This window comes from Lagopus leucura, unplaced genomic scaffold (assembly GCF_019238085.1).
Source record: "Lagopus leucura isolate 7727_CA_CO unplaced genomic scaffold, USGS_WTPT01 Super-Scaffold_100157, whole genome shotgun sequence".
NCBI lineage: Eukaryota > Metazoa > Chordata > Aves > Galliformes > Phasianidae > Lagopus > Lagopus leucura.
Genome location: NW_024962334.1, coordinates 4,851,845 through 4,858,618, shown reverse-complemented (window position 1 = coordinate 4,858,618; position 6,774 = coordinate 4,851,845).

Here is a 6,774-nt window from a genome sequence, read left to right as displayed (position 1 = left end):
GCAGGAGCTCAGCTGCAGCGCTAAGCTTCGTGTGCGTGTCCGTTCCTGCAGCATCTTCACAATCACTCGCTTTGCAAGTAATTGCAGGGTGCTTCTTTCCTTGCAAAATGCACCAAAAAATAGCACTGATCTTGTTGCTAATCCTCTCGATTTAATAACGCTTCTTGTTTAGATGGAAAAATGAGCAAAGGGAAAAATGAGAGATGAAAGCTGAGTGACAGTCTCCTAATCCCAGGGAATTGTGCTGTTTGAGAGAGACTGCATCTGACTTTTTAAAGTTGCATTGTGAACCAAACTGTCTCTGTCTCATGCAGTCTGCAAGACAAAATATGTAGCAGTAAAGCTTTGATTGCTTTTAATTTTGCCATAATGTCTGCGTACTGGCTCTAACTTGAGGTGAAGTTGTGACCATGATAGATTCAATCTGTGAATGGAAGAGAAGACCAAAGCTTGTGAAGCTTAATGGCTTTTCTACATGGGGACAGATAGAAAAAAGCAACCAAATGAATGAAAAGTGTGCATTTTATTAGGTGAGCTCCATTTCGGTTCTTGAGTCAAACTCCTAGTTCAATTTATCTTTTATTATGGTTCTTTTTACTTTGGAAGTGAAGCAGATGAGATCAAATAAAAGCAACCTTGGTTTTAACAAAAGTTCACATGGAGATTGAACGTGGTTTAATTAATCCGCTGGAAAGTGGGCTGCAAAATACTCTGCATAGGGTTTGCATTTATTTAGTAAGTAAAGGGAAAAAAAACCAGACCACTTCCACTGCAGTAGGAGTTCTGTCAGTGTACATGCTGGGTCTTCGTGATGATGACGTGTCACAGCACATCCCTCAGCACTGGTTTCACTGCAGATCCCAGCGAAGATTGCTTGTTGTGTTGCAGTAGTAGTCAACCTGCAGTGTGCCTTGGTTTTGCTGTCACAGCTATCACTGTCACGCCAGACAGAAACTCTGCTCCTTCCCTAGGGGCTGCCAAACTGCTTTGCTCCTGCAAAGTACCCCATTCTGTTGGCTGTGTCTCCAGATGAGGGCTCCTGGCATGGCAATGGAACACCTCTGTATTCAGGTAGCTCTTTTGGCTGCATGCTGTGAAAGATCATTGCTGCTTTCTGATTGATGTGGCGCTGGTCTGAGCCTCATGAGAGGTAAGCATACATCCTACCATGGTGTCCTTCTTCTAGAAGACAATACTGGATCTAACCCACGTAGTTTTTTCCAGACTATCAATAGTAATTTTCCTTATTTCCTAAGCTCACAAGTTGTACACTGGGAAGTAGCATCACAGGCCTTTCATCATTATTTATTGTTATTATTATGGTTAATGCAGAAGCATTGCCTTCTGCAACTGAAGCTAAGGACATATTCTTGAGAAACACTATTGCACCAAAGCAGAATGTCCAGGAACTGAGACTGCAATCAAGCTCTTTGTTTCTCATATACCAGAGAGAGAGGGACAATGACCTCCTCAGTATTCAGAGTGATATGGATGCAATACCACGTGTTTGCTGGGTCTCTCTAGTAATTAAATGAGCACTCTGCTTCATTCATGCAGAATTCTCTCTCTCTTAATGCATTCTCTATGCATTAATTAACTGACATTAAACGTGCTGCGCTTTCAGCAGCTGGTGTGTTAGCAGACACTTGGTGGCACACTTTCTCCAAAGAGGGCTGTGGGATAAAGGACCTGTTTTGCTTTTTGCTGTCTCCCCTTGTCCCCATGGTGTGTGCTTGTAGGCTCTCAGCTTTGTACTCTTGCAGCTTACCTGCTGAGTATGGGGAGATGCTTTTAACAAACAAGTGAAGCACTTCCCCACAGATCTGTCCCAAGAAAGAGATTTGGCAGCTACAGCTTTCTGCAGATGTCAGTGGCCAGCTGTGTGGTCTGAGCTCAGCTGAGTTTCACTGTGTTCTCCTGGTGCTAGAAATCCCCAGATCTTTCTCTCATGGACTCCTCAGGAATGCCTGCCTACTCCTGTATGGCTGTTGTCATTATCTGTGTGCCCCCAACCAAGCAATGATCAGCTTTTGCATCCTGAGGATATGTATTTTGGTTATGCTCAGACCTAGCGAAGAACCATGTTTTATTTAAGAGAGTGGGAAGTACTGTTTGTTCAAGCAGTAGGAAGATGAGCTTTGTTGCTCCTCAGGCTCATGAATGGTATTTACCCTGTTGCCCTTCTTACATGAACGCTTGCCCAATACCCTTGCTCAGCCATAAAGCTTACATTTGCTTCCAGCAGAGTTCAGTGGAATGAGCTGGCTAATACCAGCACCATCTCTCAGAATCTTTGTTAGTGAGTCATTGAAAGAATAGTGTGAAAGTTGGACTATTGGCCCGATGTGCTCTGTTGCCTTCTTGAGCTGGCTGGAGATAGTGGTTGATATGCAGAGTATGTGCAGTACTAAACGTCTAGTCAGCCTGCAGCTCTAATCCCCTTTTCTACTCACTTTTCTCCTGGCTGGTGCTTTGTCAGTGCAATGGAGCTGTCGGGATTGGGCACAGGGCTACTACTGACATAACTGAAATCTCTCTTCTAAAATCCACCACCATGGAAGTACAATTGTATAGAGATGGCTGCAGTGCCAGATCTTTCACATAATTAGCCATGAACAAGAACTGAGGAACAGGGGAAGTAAAATAGTTGTATGTTACTTTTCAAAGGAGTGTGTCATACAGTGATGAACTCATACCTGGTTCCCTGGTGCTTTTCCTACAAGTTCCCCTTGTCCTGCAGGCAGTACTTGAATTAACAGACCAGTAGTCCCAAGCTATCTTTACTTCTCTGCTCCCTCCCTTCCTGCACTGTATTACAGCATTTGCTTCTCCACAAAGCTCTGAGGACTTCTTTGAGGAGAAAAAGGAGCAGATTTCATTCCCAAATAATCTAAAACTTTCTATGAAAACAGAGAGCAAGTAAAGCCTTCCTGACATTCTCATGGAAGGTTTCATATGCTACAATAGCTAATTTCCAGCCTGCGCAGCTTTGATTCAGATCTGTTAGCCATTTCTTCAATGTCCCTCTGAGGGAACGCTGGTGCTGCTGCTGCTGACTCACAAAAGGCTCCACTTCCTTGACACATAGCAGTGACTGCAAAGAAAGCCTTTCTCCATGTGAGCCATGCTGCAGCTCGGCCTGGTTCTCATTATGTTCCTCTCCGTACCATTATACTTCTGCATAGATGCGGTACCCACCCAACCGGGGTCACGTTGGCTCCTAACAATCTGCTGACATATTAGATAAGTTATATGGGTTTCTTCACTGTTGCCAAGGGCAAAATATTCCCACATCCACAGTATTTCATTATCTTTTTTTTTTTTTTCTTTTTTTTTTTTTAACCAGATGCTGGTCAAGCTGCAAAGAGCAGGACAAGCTCCCAGAGTATTGTGCTCTTACCTTATTAACGCTGCCCTTTTTTTCTCCCCTGAACTATAGGACATGAAGCGACGGGGAAATACCAGTCAGGATTTCTCCACTCACTCTGCCCAAGGGGCCTTTTGCTTTTTGCTGTTTTCTGCATCCATCTGACAGGGATGTTATGCAATTTGCTTTCAATACCTCTTTTATTTGGGGAGGTCTATCCTAATGAGTCACCTGCGGGATCCTCATCTTCCACACTGAGCATATGGGCTGTTAGGAAAACATCTCCATGCCTCTCTTGGGGGGCTTGTGACCCCAAAGCCTGTATTTGTTTATATAACACAAAGCAGATATGCTTGGTGGCTCTGATATTACCATGAAGGAAATATGGTTTTTGCCTGTTTTTTTTTTAAAGCTGGCTTACTAAAGAAACAAAGCTGAAACTATTCTGCCTGTCTGCCCCTCTTCCAGAAATCTGTCTGAACTACATGGCCTTTTTCAAATAAATGTGAAAGTAAGGACAGGATGCTAATAATATTAAATGATTGCGTGTTTTGTGACTGCAGGAAGCCTAATATAGGAGATAGAGATTCTTTATGGAAGAGTTATTGACACAGAGAAGTTTATCAAGAGGCATAAATCTGTGTGTGACCTGCTTTCACTGATCCTGCTGCTTAGGCAAAGTATTTCTTTTTTATGCCCCTTCAAGACATGCTCTGAAGAAGTTGTACTGAAATTTGCTCACTCTGCATGCATCATTGTGTCATGGGGCAGCAGCCTGCTCCTCCATACAGCCGGTATGAAGGATGCTGGTATCAGCAGGCTTGTTCCTTGAGCCCAGGAAGTGAAGGTAATCTCCCTACACAGAGAATTCTGTGAGATCTGGCACGTTCTTCTTTGCTTTGATTATAGGGGTTTATGCAATGATTTCATCTGTTGCATGCTCCAGTTTGAAAAAATAAGAAGTGAATCATACTAGTGAAGGAGAAATTGATGGTAGCTGCGTTGCACGTGTTGTTATCTCATCTAACAGTAATAGTTTAAAGCTCTTCCAAACCCTGGCCATTGGATGGCCACAGCCTGCTAGGAGCTCCCCATCACCCTCTTGCACAGGATGACACCTGGCCAGGTCTGAGGTGGTGTGGAATCCTTGTGGCACACTGATACAGTCTGCTCAACAGACCGTAAGTCTGGTTTCTGTCTTTCTTCTGAAGAAGGGAACCCAGCTTTTGTAAAATCTGGGTTCCATATGCAGAGCCAACTATGAAGTCTTTCCTTTCACAGGAAAAGCCTGCATCGTTGTCCTCAAGCTTTATGAATTCTGTTATTCCTCTCATGTTCCTTCCTCCCCCAGGAGCAGTACCCACGCTTTCTCATGCTGCCTCCTCCTCACCAGAGACAGACAATAACATGAAAGTTCCACATACACTCTATCAATTAACAGAGAGGCCCAGGGACAGAAGCAATGGGTGTGCTGCAAGGACCCGGGTACACCAAGCAGCAAATAACCACCGCTTGTGGTGTCAGCTGTAAGGGTCGGTGAAAAAAAAATGTGATGGAGTTATGGACAGCTTATTTGCGTAATTCACTTTCCATTGGGCTGCAAAAGTGTTGCAGTCCTTCCCACTTGATTTATAGCTCTGAGGAGAAGTTGTTTTAAGACACCAAGAATCAGTCCAGGAATATTGCTAGCTGCTGAAATGACCCTGTCTTTGCTAGGGCATTCACCAGGAACTCTGGGTTTTAGCAAAGCTCCAGCTAAATGGCTGCCTAAGTACATAATACAGTGACAGGGTGATGAGGTGCTGGCACAGACTGCCCAGAGAGATTGTGCCCTGTCCCTGAGGTGTTCAGGGAGAGGCTGGATGCGCCCCTGGGTGTCCTTATCCAGTGCTTGACCTGGTGGTTGTCAACCCTGCCGACAGCAAGGGGGCTGGGCTTAGATGGTCTTTGAGTTCCCTTCCAACCCAAGCTGTTCTGTGATTCTCTAAGATGCCACGGGAAGAGCGCTGAAGGATGATCACCTATTGTTAACATCTCTGGAGACTGAGATTGAAAGTGGAGATGTTTCAGCCTTGCCCCAAAGCTTACGTGCTCCAAGGGGGACCTGAAATGTCACAGAAGAAACAATTGTTTTTCTTTTCAAAAAATAAGGCAAATTTACATAGGAAAATGAGAAGCAAAAGTAAGTTACAGATGTCAAGAACTGCAGGCTTCCAGTGATGGCTGTGAAGTAGCACTCAGATGATCTATACAGTCATTTTAGATGATCTATGCAGTCATTTTAAATCAACTGAAGACTATTTTGCTTAGAGAAAGACGGGAAAGAGAAAGATGACTTTCACAAGGGCTAACCCTTCCTTTCCACAGCTGCATGTATGACCTCTCTTCTCCATCCCTGTACCCATGAAGCTCACGTTTATGTCTCAGATACACTCCAAGGTCCTGTCTTTTTGTTCCCAACTTGCTGTCAAAGCTCTCTCACATGGCAATTAGTTCTCCAGCATTCAGCATGGTGCAGCTTTCACGACGTGCATTCTTCTGAAAAAAGAGGGGAAAAAACAACAAAAAATAAAAGGGTAAGAGAGGGGTACAGAAGAGATTCTGCTCTGCAGTGTCTGCTTCTCCAGCCCCTTTCTTCACTATCTACACTGCTATCAATGGGGCACGTGTGCACCACTACCATAATTCCACTGTCATCGATATTGAAAGTGCCATCCCGTAACAGACACAAATTTTTAGATGAAAGAGTATAGTGTAGAGATGAGAAATGCCAAGGCTACATGTTATTTAAAGCTGAATATATTCAGGTTCTAACGGAGAAGCTCAGCAAAATGAAGGTGACCATTGTGTTGCATGTGAGCGCAAGCTGTTCCCATTCAGTCTCCCGGTGCTGAGGTCACACATTAGAGAGGAATCAGTCAGTGTAGATTAGCACATGTCATCCATTTTCGTGACAGCAGAACTCAGTAATACTCCTTTTCCTGCAGCAGTCAGTGGCTTCTCTAAAGACATTTCCAAATTCAATTGCCATTCGGTTAATTCCTCTCCTCTTATATCATGCTGCAAACTGGACAGCTGCCTCAGCTGGTGTCTGAATCTTCAATGGAGAAGAGGTCAGAAAAACTATTTTTCAGCATTTAGCAGAAATCCACTGAAACTGTCAATTTTAGAAAGCTGATGGCAAGTTGTTTGACAGATGCCACGTGGTAAGAGCCCAAATGTACTATTGGGAATGTTTATTTGTGGGCATAATCTCCTCTGTCAAACTGAAGAAAAGGCTGCCACGCGGGTTGCAAATATTAAGTGACTGATTTCATACGGCATTTCTTTTGCTGAAAACCTGAGTGCATGTTAAAAGTATAAATGCACTTCCCAGTCTTCAGAAACACATCAGTGCAGAAGGCTCA